Source organism: Ambystoma mexicanum, chromosome 6q (genome assembly GCF_040938575.1).
Source record: "Ambystoma mexicanum isolate Mex_15411 chromosome 6q, UKY_AmexF1_1, whole genome shotgun sequence".
NCBI lineage: Eukaryota > Metazoa > Chordata > Amphibia > Caudata > Ambystomatidae > Ambystoma > Ambystoma mexicanum.
The window spans coordinates 732,594,534-732,613,710 of NC_090937.1; the positions used below are offsets into that span (position 1 = coordinate 732,594,534).

A 19,177-nucleotide genomic window follows, 5' to 3' on the forward strand; every position below is an offset into this window, starting at 1 on the left:
ACTGCACAGGTTTCGGCCTAACAGTCATTTATTGGGACACCCCTTTGTAGAGCCGCAGAGGTTGCCATGCCCCTTGTGAAATGAGCTTGAAGCCCTTCCGGCGGGTCCTTTCCGGCAAGTCTATAGCATTCTCCAATAGCTAGAGTGATCCACCTGAATATGGTTTGTTTTTGACTGCCAGTCCCAATTTGGGGCCGGTATACCCAATAAAGAGTTGATCATCGGGGTGAAATTTAGCCATTCTTGCAATGTAAAACCTTAGAGATTTTTTTTAGGTCTAACCTATGCAGCCCCTCTTCCTCTTTGCCTGAATGAGGAGGAGGGTAGAAGGTTGGTAGCGTTATCTTCTGAGACAGATGGAAGTCAGAGACTACTTTTGGTAGGAATTATGGTTTTACTCTGAGGGCAACTTCATAGAAAATTGTATGAGGAGGCTTGAATGAAAGAGCCTGCAACTCACTTACCCTGCGGGCTGATGTTAATGCAATAAGTAGGGTTGTTTTCAAAGTCAGGAGCCTTAACGGACACAAATGAAAAGGCTCAAAGGGGATGCATGTTAGAAACTTTAAAACAAGATTTAAATTCCAAGCAGGGACATTGAATGGGACTGGGGGGATACACATTAGTAAGCCCTTTCAGAAATTGAACATTGGGGGTATTTTGAAATAGGAAACCTCTTCCGAGGAGCGCTTAAAAATAGAAAGCGCTGCTAAATATCCTTTAATGGTCCCAATCTGGAGCACTAGATTAGCCAAATGCAACAGAAAAGAAAGCACTATGTGAGTGCCACATTGGAATGGATCCACATTCTTGTCCTTGCACCAGTTACTGAACTTATTCCAACGACACAGGTACAAGGATTTGGTTGCTGGCCTTCTGGCCGAAAGCAAAATCTCCATGACATCATCCGGGAGGTCCCAATCCTTGTACCTCAGCCTCTCAGAAATCATGCGTGAAGGATGAGTGTCTTAACCTCTGGGTGGAGAACCTGACCTCCAGAAGGTCCGGGTTCCATGTCCTCCTGGCCCAATCTGGGGCAATTAGGATCATGGACTTCCCAAACATTGTCAACCTCCTGATGACATGAGAAATGACGGGGACTGGAGGAAAGGCGTAAAGGAGTGGAAATTCCCATTCCACCACGTCTCCTAGAGCTCCTCTTTGGGGAAATTCCCTTGAGCAATACTGATCGCACTTCCGGTTGGTGCGGTCGCAAACAGATCCAATTGAGGGGTTCCCAAAAGGGTGAAGATTTCCTGGAGGACTTCCTGAGCTAGTTCCCACTCGTGTGGGAGACTGTGCTCTGCCTGCTCAGAGCATCCGCTGCCGTGTTCTGCTCTCCGGCTAGGTGAACTGCAGACACAGAGATTCCTTCTTGTATTGCCCAGAACCAAAGCTGCATTACCTCTCTGCACAGTGGTAGTGACCCTACACCTCCTCTCTTGTCGAGGTAGTACATGGCCACTGTGTTGTCCGTCATTATCAGGACATTCTTTCCTCATACAGATGGCAGAAAGGCCTTCAGCGCTAGTCTGATTGCCCTCCGCTCCAAAAGGTTGATGTGTAGTTTGGAATCTGATGGAGACCAATGACCGCTGATTGTCAGATCGTTGGCGTGGGCTCCCCAACCCGTGAATGAGGCGTCCGTCACTAGTGTTATCTCCAGCCCTGGTTGTCAAAAAGATTCTCCCTTGAGAATGTTTTCCTTGCGAGCCCACCATAGAAGATTCTGAGCAACGCTGCTCAGAACTTGCAGTTGATCTGACATATTCCCTGAGAGTTGGGACCACTGAGTCCCGAGGGCCCATTCAAGGGATATCATTCTCAATGAGACTTCTGGCACTAGAAAAATGCTGGATGCCATGAGACCGAGCAACCTAAAAAAAAATCGAAGGCCGGCAGATGCTGGGCATTCTGGAATTGTGTTACCATCTGCAGAATGTGTTGAGCTCTCACCTCAGGTGTCGGGGCTTTCCCTGAAGAAGTATCCAGGACTGCTCCGATGAACAGGAGTCTTTGGAATGGTATCATATGGGACTTCTTGTAATTGAACGAGAAGCCACTCTGTGAAGGGAGTGGCAGGTGATGCTGAGACTTGTTCTGGTGAGCGAGCCCATATCAGCCAATCGTCCAGGTAGGGGTAAACATGAATCCCCCCTCTCCTGAGACTTGCTGCCACTACCGCCATCAACTTGATGAAAACCCACACTCGAATGGCAGAACTCGAAACTGATAATGAGAATGGCCAACCGCGAACCTCAGGTACTTTCTGTGCTTTAGATGGATTGGCACATGAACGTAAGCATCCTGAAGGTCCAATGATACCCACCAGTCTTGGAGTTGGAGAGCCTGAAGGATCTGAGAAAGGGTAACCATCTTGAACTTGTCCTTCCCGAGGAACTTGTTGAAGTTTCTTAAGTCCAAGATGGGTCTCAATCCTCTGTCCTTCTTGGGAATGAGAAAATAGTGGGAATACCAACCCTTGTTCCTCTCCGCTACAAGTACATGTTCTATTGCACTTTTCTCTAGCAGGGTTAAAATTTACTGCACAAGGAACGGAGATGGAATTTTGTGTAGTATCCCAGTGGATGATCCGGAGGCCTTTTCTGAAAGGGAAGGCAGTAACCATGGGCTACTGTTTCTAATGCCCTAGCATCTGAAGTAATTCTCTGCCATTCGTTCAGATGCTGAGAAATTCTGCCTCCCACCGGGGTCTTGTGGGTCAAGGCCTCAGAGAGGCTTAGAGGCGGCTACAGCAGTCGCTGAGGGTACAGTTGCCGCTGCTGGGGCTGATTTAGCACCTCTTATTCGTCCACCACGAGGGAATCTTCTTTGTCCCCTTGGTCAGGCCTGTCCTCTTCCTCTACCAATTGAGGAATAGAAATGAAAAGAACGACCCGTGCTCGCATGGAAGCGTCGTCCATACGATAAACGCCATGGCAACTGCCAATGCAAAAAGGGACGCAAGGATCTTCCAGCCGGAAATCTACCCAAACCAGTACGTTGTTGCCATGCCCTATGTGGGTGAGTGCGATAATCGCAGCGGACGCTGCAGGGAATGTGTGTAGAACCAGATGGATGGGGATTGTATGGTGTTCTGGTTGAACGTGGACATGAATGTGGATGTGTCGCAGGAGACATGACATGAGGTTGTCGAATGGAGGCGCTAAGGGACTTAGCCGCCGCCTTGGAGGTCTGCAGCTTCTCCAGACCCTCATCCGTCTTGCTATTGAACAACTTAGAGCCGTCAAAGGGCATGTTGAGCAGTCTGGCCTGCACATCCGGTTCAAACCCTGGTTGAGGAAGTCCTCAACCATGCAAATCTGAACAGTACGGTGCTTGCAGCCATGGATTTGCTGATGCTGTCAGCAGTATCCAATTTTAACTGGAGACATCCCCCCATTGCCTCCTTTCCATCCTTTACTAAAGCCAGGAAGCTGTCTCTTTCTTTGCCTTCCGGGATGTGATCAGCCGCCATGCCAACACAATCCCACTGGGTATAGGGAAATCTTGAAAAAGTACAGGTGACATTGGTAGACTTCAAGGCCATGCTGTCTGATGTAAAAAACCTTGCGAGCCCAGGCATCTACCTTTTTCTCATCTCTATCTGGAGGGATAGAAGGGTAAGCAGATTGCCTGGTTGACGTTGCAGCCTGAACCACCAAGCTCTCAGGTGTAGGGTTCTTGGTGAGGTAGTCTGGGTCGCGGCTAGAGGGTTTATACTTCGTAGAGAAATGTCTGTTCACTGCAGGCCTAGATTCTGGAGCTTCCCAATTAGCCATAACTCTTTTCTGAAGGGCTTTGTGGAAGGGCATAATTGGATCCTTCTGCTGTCCCTGGTCTAGAATGTCTGTCATATCATCCTGCTCATACACTGGGGATGCTCTGCTCCACCCCATATATTCCGTAACCCTATTCATGATATTTCTGTAACCAGAATCTGCATGTTCAGAGAGGTCAGGCCTGCCAAACTCCAATTCTGGCGAAGTGTCAAGGCCACTAGCAGATTGGAGGGAGCTATTAGCGGCATGGCTACCCCCTTACCGGGTACGGGGTCCGGGTTCCTCGAATGAGGAATTACCAGGCCATTCCAACCTTGGAGGGCCCAGTAATTCCGCATTCAAGGAATCATTCCCCATTCTCATTCGAACCCTTATAGCAGACTCGTAATGAGGCAGTAGGGGGTTGACGGCTCCGGCACCTTTACCGACGCCGTTAACCCCTTACCGCCTCACTTGTAATGACCCCCATAGACTTAAGAAAGTATTTTTCTGGAATTGGTTTGAAAATCTTCTCCAGAATTGGCACAGGCTTCGATGGGATCGAAGTTTCCGTCGACAGCGTTGAAGACGGCTTCGAAAAAAGGATCGATTTACTCGGAATCACCCTCGGTTTCAGTGTCAAGATGTTAGACGCCAATGGCATCGACACAGTCCTTGAGTCCCTCTACGCTTTGTGCTTCTTTGACGGTATAGAAGATGGGCCTGGTTCTCGAGTCGATACCTTCGACTCCTTTTCATCAGGTCAAGTATTCTCCCGACGTATAGCCGGCTTCATGCTCAGCCTCGATGAAGTAGCCTTCGACTTCCCTGAGTCGTCCGAAGGAGCGACTGGGTCATGGCTCTTCTGCGATTCTTTCGAGGGGGTCGAGGCCGCATTCTCAAAAATGTGCATCATTTCAACTCTAAAGGCATCCCATTTATGTGGGGAATCTGACTTTGTCAGACACATGATTACCTCGGGTGAGAAATCGGATGAAAAAGAGGTAGACCTATGGTGTCTCTTCCTCGCCTTCTTCGATGAAGAAGACGAAGACTGCTGCGATCAAATCCTCGACCGGGACTTCACCAATCTTTTACATCGGGTAGAGTCTCTAGACTCCCCGGACTTCCTTTCCTTCTTCGAAGAAGACTTTGATGCCTTCCTCCCCACCGCCAGTTTACCTCTTCATTCCCGGAGAGCCTTTTCTGTCATGGACTGACAGGATCTGTAGTCGGTACGGTGCCCGGAACCCATACACCACAGGCAGATGTGGTGCGGATCCGTTATAGACATCTTCGATCCGTAGTTGTGGCATTTCTTAAACCCCGACTTTGGGGTCGAAGGGGTAAATGATGAAGGTATTTTTCAACACAAAAACAAAGCGTGCCGTTAGTACACGAAGCAAAAGCTTTCGGAAAAACGGAACTGAAGCCAACGGGCGCTGCACTAGCTATTTGAACTAACGATGAGGTCGATGCCCGACGAGGCCCTCGATGGACATCAATGCCACAACATCGAGTACAGCGCCCCCTGCCAAGAATTCTTTCTTCCAAAGCATCAAAGCTGGCGAGATATGAAAATCAAAGATGAGGAATACGTGGGAGGACACAATCCATTCGAAAGTAAGGCTACTGAATCATGGAGCTGTGCACTGGTAGAGGGGAAAGTATGAGTGGACCATTTGTGAAGAGACAAAGGGGATCAAAGGCACCCAAATCATTGTGTAAGGGGCCTCATGAGATGGCTGAGGCGATAATCGCAATGAGAAAGGGTATGCTTTGTTGGAGCTCCAGTCTTAGAAATAATTGTGTAATAGGTCGTGGAGAGAGAAGAGTGGGGTTTGCATGAACGTGCTGCAGACTGTTCATATGATCTGTCTCCCTGACAATCAGCCCTGGATATGTGTGGAAACAAGGTTCACTAGGTAGGCATTTAGGTCTAGGAGTACATAATATGGTTCTAGATAGAGAGGCAGAAGTGGATAGGTTTTGTCTAATGGTGGGTGTGCGTGTCAAGTGTTAAGGGAGGTTCGTAAGAATAGGCAGTGATGCGGGAGGAGTCAAGGCAAGTGTATGGGGAAAGGGGGAAGGGGTGGAGAATCTGATTTAGTTGCAAAGGGTCAAAGGGAGAAGGAAATGGATGTGCCTTAGGTATACCACTGGAAAAACCGGACAGTCCCACTAGCATCCTTATGCTGTGTAGATGTTTGATAGGAATGGTTGCCTGTGCAGTAAATGGGACTTTTGTGGTTCTGAAAGTAGTTGTTCGTCTATCTGAATGAGGTTGAGCATGCTCTGCGTTGTAAAACAAAGTGGCTGAAAAAAGATGGCAGTGTATCAGTTTGATAAGAATGGCTGCCTGTGCAGTAAATGGGACTCTTGTGGTTCTGAAAGTAGTTGTTTGTCCATCTGAATGAGGTTTAGCATTTTCTGCGTCATAGAAAAAGCAGCTGAAAAGAGATGTCAGTGTATCAATGTCCAAAAGATGAGAAAGAGGCCATTGAGCTCTGTGATAAAGTGCTATATATGTCTCCTTTGTGTTGCCTATCTATTTCCACTTTGTATTTGCTGTAGATTTGCATTGTGTGGTAATCAATCACCCACATGGTATTCACACTACCCACCCCTCAGAAAAGACCAGGTTTACATTCAAAGCATCATAGAACAAACTCTTCAAATCAAAGTCCCGGATGTTCATAGGTGTATAAAAGTGAAGCAAATCAAGAAAAGGCACTTTAAAAGACTTTGGTCAAGAGGCTGCATTGATCAAGTAACACAGAGAACACACTCTGAGCAAAGTTGCTTGGGAGACCAGAACTGAAAGCTGAAGAAGTGCTGGTAAACCTTAGAAAACTCTGCCCTAAACCCAATCATCATAATTACAGGACAATATTAAGAGAAGGCTCAAGGACAAGCAAATCAAATTAGTGGAAGATGTGGGATCCTACCTTTAAAAAGTAAGGTAAGAAAAATGACAGTCTAGGCAGGCAACATTTGACCATAATCAACAGAAGAAACAGACTAAGGTACAGGAAGATGAAAGGTACACAGAAGAGTTTAGAGGGTACAAGAGCCTGGTGCCACACATGCATGCTTGGCTTAGAATCCTGATTAATTTGTGCTTGGCAAGTAATGATCTGGCCAGTACCCTAGTGCCACAGGACGTCCGATGATTCTGGAGGAAGGTGGACAGAATATAGCACATCCCAAGTCTGCATGTTCTTGTATTGGGCTTTCATTGTTGAAGGATTGCAAAAAGTGTACATGATGAGCTTTTTCTTCTGATATTTGCACGTCCAATGCACAAATTACCTCCAACAACAACTCTTCTCAAGGACCATGAGAATGGCATATTTTAGGGGGCCTGAACAGACAAAGCAAGCTTCAAACATTGAGAAACTTTTTGGAGTATGCCTGGATCCGTAGTGTCAGGTACATTGTGCCTAGGATTGCTTAGTTAAGGTAAATTCTTGTATATCTTCATATTAGAATCACATACTATCACTGCTGGCGGAGTCAATGTCTACCCACTGCTTGCAACAATCTCTATGCTTGGCATAAATGTAAATGTTTATTCTAAAAACAATCCTGCTGAAGCCTCTTTAGAATTTATGGAAAATCACTGCTCAATTTTAAAAGATATGGGGATATTACTAACGACTGGAGTGAATGGGAAAAGGAATGATACTAGTAGCATGCATTTCTAACAGAAAAGTGAATACCAAAAGTACAGTTTCCGTGAAAAAAACTCACTGCAAGTAGCCTTTTACCTAAAAATATAAGAATTCCCTGTGCTGAAAATGATCAAATGCTTTAATTCATTGATAAAAAAAACTACCTGCCATATTGCAAGAAACAGGTTGATGGTAAACAGTTAATGACAATGGGCACTTTTATGAATGGTGGAAGAAAGTAAAATAATGATACCAAGAAGGCCTTTGGATTGCTACATGAGAAGGAACCGAGGGGAAGGGAATTGGTTCTGTTGGAAAGGCCAATGGGTAGAGGCTAGTAGAATACTAAAAGATGTACTACAGTAACAAAGTTATAATATTTAAAGCGACAGGGTAGCCAGGTAGAAAGCAGAAGGGTGGGGTTCAGTAACAGACAAGGAAATTAATGTTCTTTGACATACATTATCAAGAAAAACCTCTTACAACAGCTCCAGCCAAAGGGTCCTCCATGTCAACCGAGGAATTGAAGGTAATAGGTTAGGTTAAGTAGTTCCTCCAGGTAACACCAATGTCAAAGCCAACATGTCTGGCTTTGTAATTGTAGCTGCACCTCAAAGTCAAAACACACAAGGAAAACACAAACGGAATACAAACATTATCATTGGGCGGTAACAGAAGTAGACAAAAAGACTGTCAGAAGTGCTCTCCATTTCCAAGTTGGTGCCCCTTGAAAATACTGTTTAAGATGCAATGGTCCAATGAAAGGCACTCTCTGCGTCAAAGGGCAGTTGATTGGCACCCTTCTCCACGCTGCTCTGAGAGCAAGTTCTTACTCGAGAACCCTAATAATTAGAAGGAACTGGAAGTTCCTGGTTCAGATCGGCCATGCTCATTTTTGTCTCATTTGTTTTTATTTTAATGACTAGTCACTGATAAAACATGTTCCATTTGCTTTGAACTGCACTATCATTTTGGAGAGGGACTGTGTTTCCTGGAATCTCATCCCATCTTAGAAAGTGATTTCTGTGATGCTCAATGTCCCTCCGCATGTCCATGTGTGACTAGAGGGGGAATACACGCTTTAAGAAACCATTTGTCTCCACTTCGGCATATCCAACAAATTGCAATTTGTTGGATATGCCTGAAGTGGAGACAAAGTGGAGATACCTTTCAGAAAAGTATTACTACTATAAAACACTAATGTTGAGGTGGTTGATAAGGGCCCCACGGGTAAAGAGAAGTTTTAATTGCGCACGCCATATTGGTGGCTAGGGTGACAGCGATGTTGACATAATGTGGCAATTTAGTATGAATCTAGTGTAGCTAATGGGAATGAGATATGTGTTATTTTTAGTGTTGTTCGTGTTTCAGTTGATACATTTTCGAATTGCATGTGCACAGCAAGATAGGTGTCAAAACTGTTGATACAATATAAACGCAATACAGGTGTGTCATGCCATATAGTGCTTAACAATCAGGCAGTGGGAGATCAACATGTGCATGGGAGGTAAGAGATTGGCAATGGGAAACTCAGTGTGAGGGGATGCGGTAGCCCGGAACATACAAGTATAGCTTTTGTATAGGGAAATAGGTTTTGGGCAATATGAATATACAGATCTGTTTTGCCGCAGAATTCTCTGACAAGTTAGGAATTGCACTGGCTAAAAACCTGGGTTGGGCAATTGGTAACGTCCATTCATCGCCAGGCATTTTTACGAGTGCATTTTAAACATGTACAAAATAATAAAAAAGGTTCTTCAGGGCTGGAAGGGTTCAATGGGGGGCAGGACCAGCCAGACTAGTGCAGAGGGAAGGGAGCCGGGAAGGGCAAGTGTTGGTAGGGGAGGGTGTGAGGGGAGACCAAGTGCAGGGGTAGACTGGTCAAGGAGGGCCTGGTGCCCTGTAAGAATCTGAACCAGGCAGCCAGTCAAAAGAAGGCAGCGGGGACATTAGCAGGGGAGAGGGAAGAAGGAAGAGAAAAGGAGGGTCTTGAGAAGCTTCTGGATTTTAAGGAGATCCGGCTCAAGTCTGAGAGGGGCAGGGAGGCCGTTCCAGAGGGAGCCACCTGCGGACGAGAGAGATCTACACCCCACTCTCCCTGTAAAAGCGTCTCATCTGCAGAGAGTTGGAGCTAGAAGACCAAAGGGCTCTAGAAAGGAGGTATTTATGGAGAGAGTTGGATGTAGTGGGGTCCCAGGACCCAGAAAGCCTTATGGATGATGCAGAGGGTCTTGAACTTGATCCTTGAAGCAACTGGGAGCCAGTGGAGAGAGTTAAGGGCTATAGAGATGCAGTCCTTGGGTTTGAGGCCAAGGATAAGTCTTACAGTCCTATTCTTGACTAGTTGAAGAGGGCAAAGGGAGGAGTTAAGCAGATTAAGGGAAAGGCTGTTGCAGTAGTCCAGCCTGGAGAGGACCAGAGCTCTGGAGGCATTTGAATTTCTGGGGGAAGGTGAGGAAAGGGAAAATTCATCTTTGGAAGTGCAGCTGAAAGTGGGCCTTCCTGGCAAGGTCCGTGATGTGAGGAGAGAAGGAGAGAGAGAGGAGTCGAATATGACATCAAGGTTTTTTTGCCCCACAGGAGGCTGAGGGGAGGGAAGGTGGCCAAAGTTTAGGAGGGAAGCAAGAAGCTGGTGTCCCAATGAGAAGGATCTCATTCTTACTGGCATTAAGGCAGATAGTGTGAGCAGTGAACCATGCCTGAATAGCAGACAGTCAGGAATGAGAGAGGAAGCAGTAGAGGGAATCTTGAAGGAAAGCTGCGTGTTGTCCGAATAATACTGGAAGTCAAGACAGAAGGTGGAGATCAAATGGGCTAGAGGGGCAAGGTAGATGTTGAAAAGCCATGGCGGGAGCATAGAGCCCTGGGGAACACCATGGAGTGAAATGGAGGGGAGAAAAGGGCCCAGTTGAACCTAGGAATGTCGGTCAGAGAGGAAGGAGGTCAGCAAGTCCAGAGCCAGCTCTGTGATGCCAAGGGTATCACGCAGCTGATTTATAAGGGTGACATGATTGATCAGATTAAAGGCAGAGGAAAGGGCAAGAAGGAAGAGAACGGAAAGAGAGTTGGAGTCGTGATTAGACAGCAAGTCTTCACGGGTGTGCAGGAGTGCAGTTTGCCCGTCTCTGGCTGCTCTGAAGCCGGACTGGTGGTCGTGGTGACAACCAATAGATTCAGTGTGGTGGATAAGCTGGAAGATGACCAGCTTCACCAAGAGTTTGCCCGGATATGGGGTAATGGAGATAGGGCAGTAGTTTGTCAGAGAGGAGGGGTCGGTAGGAGGCTTTTTGAGGAAAGGTGCACAAGGGAGTGCTTGAGGAGTAGTGGGAAGGATCCAGTGGCAAAAAAGTGATTGCAGAAATCAGCCAAGGCTGGAGCAAGGGAGGTAATGTTGTCCTTGATAGTTCTGGAGGAGCAGGGGGCACCTGTTTGGATGAGACTCATGGAGCAGACTTGTCTAGAGGCCTCATCAGGTGATATGGGAAAGAGGAAGGAAGGATGGAAGGGCAGAGGGGGGACAAGAGGGGCCTGAGAGCGGGTGAGGGAGAATGCAGTGGTGTAGAGGAGAGTGAGGACAGGATGTCCTGAGGTTTAGTAATGATGTGAGAGGCCAGTGCAGTGCAGAGGGCCAGTGCAGTGCAGAGGAGAAATGGAGACTGCAGTAGGATTGGCGAGTTCCTTGCAGATTTTGGAAAAAGTTCAGCTGTGTTGTTAGTGGCCCCAGAGATACAGGCCTGGATACGGGCCCTCTTCTTCGAGCAAATGGATAGTCTGTATTGCCTTTGTAGCAGGCAGCAGGCCTGTCAGAGGATGTGCTCGAAGCCTGCCACTTCCGCTCAGAAGCTCTGCACTTGCGTTTCAGGGAGGCCAGGTGGCAGTCATACCAGGTGTTGCGCTTGGAGGCAGGCTTCATGTGGATACTTAGGACAGGGGCAAGGATGTCCAGAGTTTTGGAGAAGGAGAGTTGAAGGTTAGTAAGGGCTGTGTCAGTGTGAGAGTCAGTGGCAGGAGTGGGAAGGGGAATGAAGGTGGCGGCAAAAGCAGCAACTGACACTCGCTTCATCGGTCGAATGACGGAGAAGGAGACTGGCAGGGCGGGCAGGGGCTTAGCCGGGGGACACTGGAGGTCCTGGCAAGAGGACAGGAGAGCATGTTCAGACCAGGAGAGAGGTGAAGTGAGAGGGTTGGAGATGGGGATGTCTTCTAAGATGAGAGCATCCAAGGTGTGTGAGACAGACCAGAAGGAAGAATAGAGAGGCAAAGAAAGCCACAGAGGTTGCGGAAGAGTCCAGAGGCTGCATCAGGGGAGTCAAGGTGAATATCGAGGAAACATACAAAAATGTCTACCTCATTTGTGCACCCCCCATAGTCATTGTGACTTTGGGGGCGCACAAAATACGGACTTGCATTTCTGTGCCAAAGCAGAGCGGGTTTGCGGGGGTGTCCCCCACTCACTGTTATAGTAAGCGGGGGACACGAAAGTAAAAAAATAAAATAAAAAAATAATAAAATACACCTGCGGCATCAGCCCCAACCCATGCAAGTGAAAGGAACCGACGCCACAGAGATAGCGGGGAGTCAGCGGCGCACACAGACGTGTGCTGCCGTGACGGTAAGTGGGGTGGGGGGTCAGGTAGGGGTATGCAGGGTGGGTAACGTGATCTATTTCATCACTGCGCTGCCGTAATTGGCGTCAACATTTTCGTCAGCGCAGTTACCGGTGGTGCAGTGATCACATAGATCCAATATTGAAGTCTCTGAGGAGAAGAAGCTTGGAGGTGGAGGCCAGGAGAGAAGAGGTGAAAAGGGGAGGTCAGACCACTCAGAGGAAGGAGACCGTACCAGGGGAGCCTGTATTCAGTGGGCAATGGTGGCTTTAGAAGTAACAAAACCGTGGACTTGCCCCCGAAGAGCACAAAGAACCTCTCAGAAAATGTGGACTACTTATTGCTATCCAGGTCGAATTTCAAGGGTTGACAAGAGGGGTCGAGAGGGTTAAGAATCATTTCCCCTTCCGAGAAAGGATTTGGGCAGACGTGTAACCACCAGTAAGAAAATGACCTGATTAATGTGGAACTCAGACACAATCCTGGGTAAGACGGTAGGATCAACTGTATGCATATGCAGCACCACTTTGTCCTTGTGGAAAGTCATGAATGCTCACTAGCCAAAAGAGCCTGTAGTTCACCAACTCAGCAAGCTGACGTGACAGCTACCAAATAGCTCATTATCCAGGCCACCCAGCAACAATTTGCCATGTAAAGAGGCTAAAAGTGTTTGTGAGCCAATGTTGTGAGGATAACATTGAGGTTACAGGAAGGATGTGGACTCCTCACTAGCCTAAAAGGTGACTGAGCCTGTTTGATGACCATGTTTGAGAGAGATGGAAGCCCCTTCCACATTCTTATAGACAGCGATTGTCATAAAGAAAGCCAAATCTTGAACGAACGGCAGAACAGGTTCCAACAGCAAGACGGGGATGCACCTGCCTGTCAAGGCACTAAAGGCAGAAGCTTGCATTCCTTTTGGATTACGACCTCATGGAAGGCGGGTAAGTGGCCATGATGACCTCCTTGCTATCTTTAGAAAACCCAAGTTGACTCAAGGTCACTTCTTCAGGAACGAGTTTGATAACTGCCAAATTTCCCTCCTCTCAATCCTCCTGAGAGCGAAAATCTGTGATCGGAGGCAGCCGGATTAAATTTGTTAGGTCCGAGAACAGAACCTGACTGCCAATTGAAGAGCCAACAGAATAATAAAACGGGTTCTGGTCTTTCTGAGCTTCCTGATCACCCTATTTAGAAGTGGGAATGGGGGTAACAAATAAAGTGCCGTAGACTCCCAAGAAATCAAAAGACCGTCCACAACAAGTTCTGGTGTCTAGCCACCGAGAGATTAAAAATAAAGGACACTTGGTGTTAAATGTCATGAATGTGCCCACCAAAGGAATGGGGGGGGGCTCACCTAGGAAACAAGTCATGAACCACCTGTGTGTAAAGTTCTCAACAATGGGCTTAAGCGTATAGCCTGCTGAGTGCATGTGCCTCCAAGTTCTCCTCTATAGGAAGGCGGAGAGCCTGAACATGAAAGCCCTTTTGAATGGTCCAACTCCACCATGAGAATGGCGATCTGCGGAGACCTGGCCCACACCCTGCTTGTTTATATAAAACATTGCACTGGCATGGTCGGCTTGAACAACAGAATGTTTTATAATTGAAAGTAAGGCTCTTAGGGCACGGAATATGATTCTGAGTTCCAGAACATTAACGTGGAGCTGTCGCTGCTCTGAGTCTCATAAATGGTGTACTCACAGGCACCCATCCTGCCAGGGGAGTCAGTAGCTATGGTCGATGTGGGTAGATGGTCCAATAAATCAACTCCTTTTTCCACTCCTTTTTCGTGGTTAGCGTGATTGCTCCACCACTCCAGGGAAGAATCCGGAGGACAGCGGATAGGTGGCCTGCGCCAAGACAGAGGAGAAATAACACTGTGTATTTTTCATCCTGCGCCCCGCACATTGTACCAACAGGATGCAGGATGCCATAAGGCCCAGCGGTGTCTAGCACAACCACACCATGTCCAAATGACTGGACAGAAAGTAGTGACAGGTCGATAGAAGATCCAGAATCCTATCATTTGTCAGACGAACTCTAGCTAGGTGAGAGATACGAATAAAATGAAAGTCAGCCTTTTAAAGGGTGTCAAGAAATACTTTGTCAGGTTCACAGAGAGGCCAATGTAAAACAGGAGATCGTGCAGGACTTAAAGAGAGGACTCTGCTTTTGATGTTCTGGAGGCTCAAAACAACCGTTGAGGTAGGGATAGATGTAGATACCCCATGTGTGAGGAAGGCCACTGCATCTAAGGCCTTTGGAGCCAATTTCATCAGGACTGGGAGCAACTTGCCCGTCTTAGTGCTGGCCTTTTCTTTTGCCCATTGCAGCAGTGGAACAGATGGGTATTCTCAAAGGAGAGGACCATGATCTTCTCTAACATGTTGATACAAACGTAATGACTCCTCAGGTCAACGCTGGAAAGAGGTGTCCACATGATCAGCCCCAAAGGACTAAAAAGATTGATTCTGCAACTTCTTGGCAATCAATTTGTGAATCGCCTCACAATTCCATACAGAGCTATGGATTTGACGTGGGCCCTATATATTTCCATCATTGGGGTGATTGCACATCCACTAAAAGTCTTGAAGTAACTTATAAGTGCATCCATGTGCATCCTCAGATTAATATATGACTTTCCAGTTTGTTCCAAACATGACCCATTACTAGCAAAGCTTAGATTATGGTAGCTAAACTTATCAAGCTAGTCTATGGGTATACTCTTGATTCTAAGGTGGAGCCTTGTGTTCCTTCTCTTGTGAATACCATTGAGTGAGTTTATTAACATTTATTATGATCCAACCTTCCTGAATGATCTCCTGGTGGAATGTATTCACTTAAAATATATATATATATATCTCTAGCCCCCTGTGTCTGTCAAACTTCTCCATTTTATTCTCTACAACAGAATAAATACCATATCAGAAAGTAATTGTGCAACAGTCATGAGAAAAATAAAAAAGAAACCATTTGAAGAAGTACAAGGACCATTTGTTTTTGTAAGAATAGCAACTAATATTTGCTTCAACTCACCCAATGGTAAATATTAATGAGACGTTGTATCTCCCCATATAGCTAAACTCCTTCAGACCCTTACTTCTCTCAAATCCACAAGACATCCTGGTTACCCCTTAATCCAGTAATAGGACAGTGTCAATGGCAAACTCCTTTTCCTTACTTGTATCGTTATTAACATTTTAAAACAAGCATTGTCTTCGATTGGTCTCCCTGAGTGATTTTGACAGATAACTATAGTATCCTTCTACAGTAACGTCTGTATTCTATCTTGTTTCCCAGTGTTATCTTTTATACATTCTAAAAGAAAATGGAAATCCCAATTTATACCTGTCATACATTAGGAAATCTTCACTTTCAAACATATAAGCTCTGTTGTAGTGGGGAGTTGTAGAATTCCACCTCACCAGCCCCAACCTTCATAGCCACACCGTCGGAGTAATAGTATTACCTATTAGATACCACTTGTCTTTTCCAAAACCGGTCCACAAGATTTATCTTAGCTGACGTTGACCTGAAAATGTGACATTTTACCTGTATAGAAGCCACAATGCACAGTTGTCATAGACTGCAAAATCTCCCCATCAAAATAATTAGAGGGGTACCTGCACCCCCAAACCCACCAGCCACACCATCAGGAAAATGATCTTACTTATTAAATACACTACAACTCATCTTCTAAAAAGGGGTCAGCAAGATCTATCTTAGCTGAAATTGACCTGAAAATGTGGCACTTTTTCTTCCTACAATGTGGCAATTTCCTGTGGATGGACTAGTTTATTGATCTTTCCAGGCTTATCTACCACAGTGGTAAGTAACTCCATATTTTTAGTTTCATCAGAGACACGCATGCTGAACAAAAATCTCACATATACCTGCCACATTAAAAATATGGGTATCTCTCTTCAACAAAGAAGTTTCTCTAAAGGTTGCCTGTTCAGTATTTGGGACAGTGCCTAATTTTGTTTTCGCCCTAGCCTTAATTTTTTCAGAGTTGCATACATACAATATTCTACTCTAACATAGTGATCATATTGATCTGTTTGTTTACTAATGCTATTGCATTTTTCAACTTCTCAAATATTGTAGTTGCAGCCGAATGAAAGACGACCCTCATTGAATGATCCTTAAAATGGATACTTCAAAGTGAGCTTGTTTTCAATGAATAAAGCTATTCAGGTAAATCCCATAGCTACAATAAATTCTAATAGTAATTACTAAACTAAAATGTGGTAAATAACACAGAAATAATGAAAGTATTAAAGGCTACAAAAATGTAAGAATAAGGATCACATCCACTGGCATAACGGGGAACCGACACCCCCTCACCACGCCACCACATGTCCTGGGAGGGGGGCCCCCTTGGACTAAAAAAGAAATTGTTTCTTTTTGAAGTCACTCTGCTTTCATAAAGAAATAATTTCCATTATGGTTCTGTCCTTAACGGAATAAATTTTTTTATGAATTTGGAGTGACTTCAAAAAGAAACCATTTTTTTAAAGTAATATGGCTCCCGACAACCCCATGACATGTGCATGTGTGAGTGTATGGTGAAAGGGTGCATACTTAAATGTATGGGTGGGTGCCTGGGTGTGCCTGTATGGTGGAAGGGCACACACTTAAATCTATGGGTGGCTGGGTGTGCGTACGTGTATGGTGAATGGTGTGTGTGCTTGTGTTCAGGAGCAGAACGAAACCTACATTTCAGGGGGGGGGAGTGTGGGGGTGCTAACCCTTCCAATGTTGGGAAAGGTGCTAACTATATGGGCGGTGGGGGAGGGGCAAATGTATGTGTGTGTAATTCTGCCAGTCTAGCAGTTTCTTACTGCAGAATTCTATAGTTTTCTGGGCATCTGTGATAAAATAACCATAAGTGTTATTGCTACGACTGGCATTTTGGTGCAACCAGTCAAGTTATGCTTAATTGTGGCCTGGCATGCTTTACTGTGATATGTTATTACGTGCCTAGACTGGTTTACATTGTGCAGCCAGTTGGACATGTTTTCATTGTGGCATGGCATTTTTAATAGCAAAGCAATATACTAATTAAAGCATTAATATTCCTGTGCAATGTTGGTGACTTACATGTATTGGATCTTTGGACTGGTGTTATCCTACAAAACAATTGCAAATGCTCTGGCTTTTTAACACATTTTTCTCAGAAACTGAGCTATATAATGCATTAAAACAAATATTTATATCTTTCTCCTAGTGCAGTGTGCGGCATACCCATGCAGCAGCAAGATCGTGCTTATTGCGCAAGCTTGTAAATCTAGGCCGGCCCTGAGTGTGGCGCGACCTGTGATTTGTTGCCTAGTTGGAGTGGAGGGCCTCAGCATGGCTTGCAGGGGGACCTCCAAATGTTGTGTTACGCCACTGATCACATCAAATATTGAGTCATCACAAAAATATCACCAGTTGCAAAAATGCGATTTCTGACAAAAAGAAGAGAAGCATTCATCATCGTGATTGTGTGGATACACAATGGATCACCAAATAAGGATCACCCCCCCCAAGAGTAATCATTCTGCCTTGAATGTCTTCAACATTAGCATGCTGGGGAGTGGTGCTGCGCAGCTCCATTGGCTGGAGCGCAGGCTGGGTTAGGTGATATAAGCTCTCGTTCTACCACAGGGCTCCTATCCTTCCTCCCCCTTCTGGACCCTGCATCCCACTAACCAGGATTACCATCCCACAAGCCCCCTTTCCTACCCCTTTCACCTCCTTTAACCCACTTACCTGGAGACCACTGCCCAGACCCCTTGCTGCCTGCTCTGTCCTCCCGAGAGGCTGTCACAAACATACACCATGGACTTACGCTTTTCTTTCTATTACATGGCGGCCAACTTGTTTGTGTTTTTAGTTCAATGAAATCTGGCTCGCACTGTAAGCCCTGATGTGATTTCCTTAAAAAAACATTAGCACCGTGGAGAGAGTCAATAGTGTTAACCAACTGGTTGGGGCAGGCAAGTAACGTCACTAAGCTTTGCTAGGTCCTTCCACGGCTCAGGTTCGTCGGCTGTTAAAGGCCAAGTTTGCCCCCATAGCGTCGATTAACTATACAAAAAGAATAACATAACTTGTTGTCATCAACATATGCTCTAATTAAGTGAGTGAGAATAAGAAACAATCCCAGAACGGAAGCAACCAGAATCGCCAACTCCAACAACCACAAAACAAATGATAAATAGTATAAAGTAGGCAATTGGCTTAAAAGTAAGAATGCATTCTGTATAATCCAGCAAGTTAAAGGTTAACCTTTTTGAGGGTTTTAAAAGACTGAGTAACTCTAGACATGCAAGTCAAATGTACATGTTCCGCAATCCGTGCTAGTTAAAAAAAAAATAGAACTAACGGGATGGTCAAATAATCGATGTAAATACAGGTGAGATGTTTGATAACAATTAAAGGAATAGTGCGCTCAGAAAATATTATTGGCTAAAAAGATGGCCAATAATCAAAAATGTATCTAAAAAATATTTTTAAAAAAGTCCCTATGTAAAGTATTGAGCAAATGAAACTCAAACTTAAAAATGTGAAGCACTAGGAGGGATCCATTTTGTGACATGGATGCCTCCTGTGCTTGCCCTTGCGGCACTAATGAAGCAAAAGCCAGCCAGATGTAATAAACAAAAGCTACCACTGGGTGGCTTTTGCTTCATTGGTGCCGGAGGACGGAGACCAGAGACTGCAGGCAGGAAAGCTGCATCTGGGTAAGTGCTTATTTCGTTTCGTAAATAAGCACTAGCTGGAGGAGCCTGGAAAACTTAGAAAGAAAACCACAGCTTTTAAAAGGGGCTTCAAGCAGAAGCTACCGCAAACATAAATACAACGTTGTTGTATTTAAAAACGCTGCAGTTTTCTTTCTAAGTTTCTTGCGCTCTTCCGAGCCAGAGGAGCCCGAGAAACTTAGAAAGAAAAACCGCAGCGTTTTTGAATAAAACTGCATTGCGTTTCTGCCTCGCATGGCAATCACTTTGAGTCTCCTGGGCTCCCCCGGGGGAGCAGGCAGAAACACAACGCAGGTTTATTTCAAAATGCTGCACTATTCCTTTAAGTTTCCAAGCTGATATATGAAAATGGATCTTATCTTTCATTATACAGAGTGAAGCAT

General features: G+C 45.6%; 1 protein-coding gene across 2 annotated transcripts in view; it reads right to left on the reverse strand.

Moving 5' to 3' along the window:
* NR3C2 (nuclear receptor subfamily 3 group C member 2) overlaps window positions 1-19,177 on the reverse strand; it is a 2,234,141-nt gene that overhangs the window by 825,099 nt on the left and 1,389,865 nt on the right. The window lies entirely within an intron of this gene.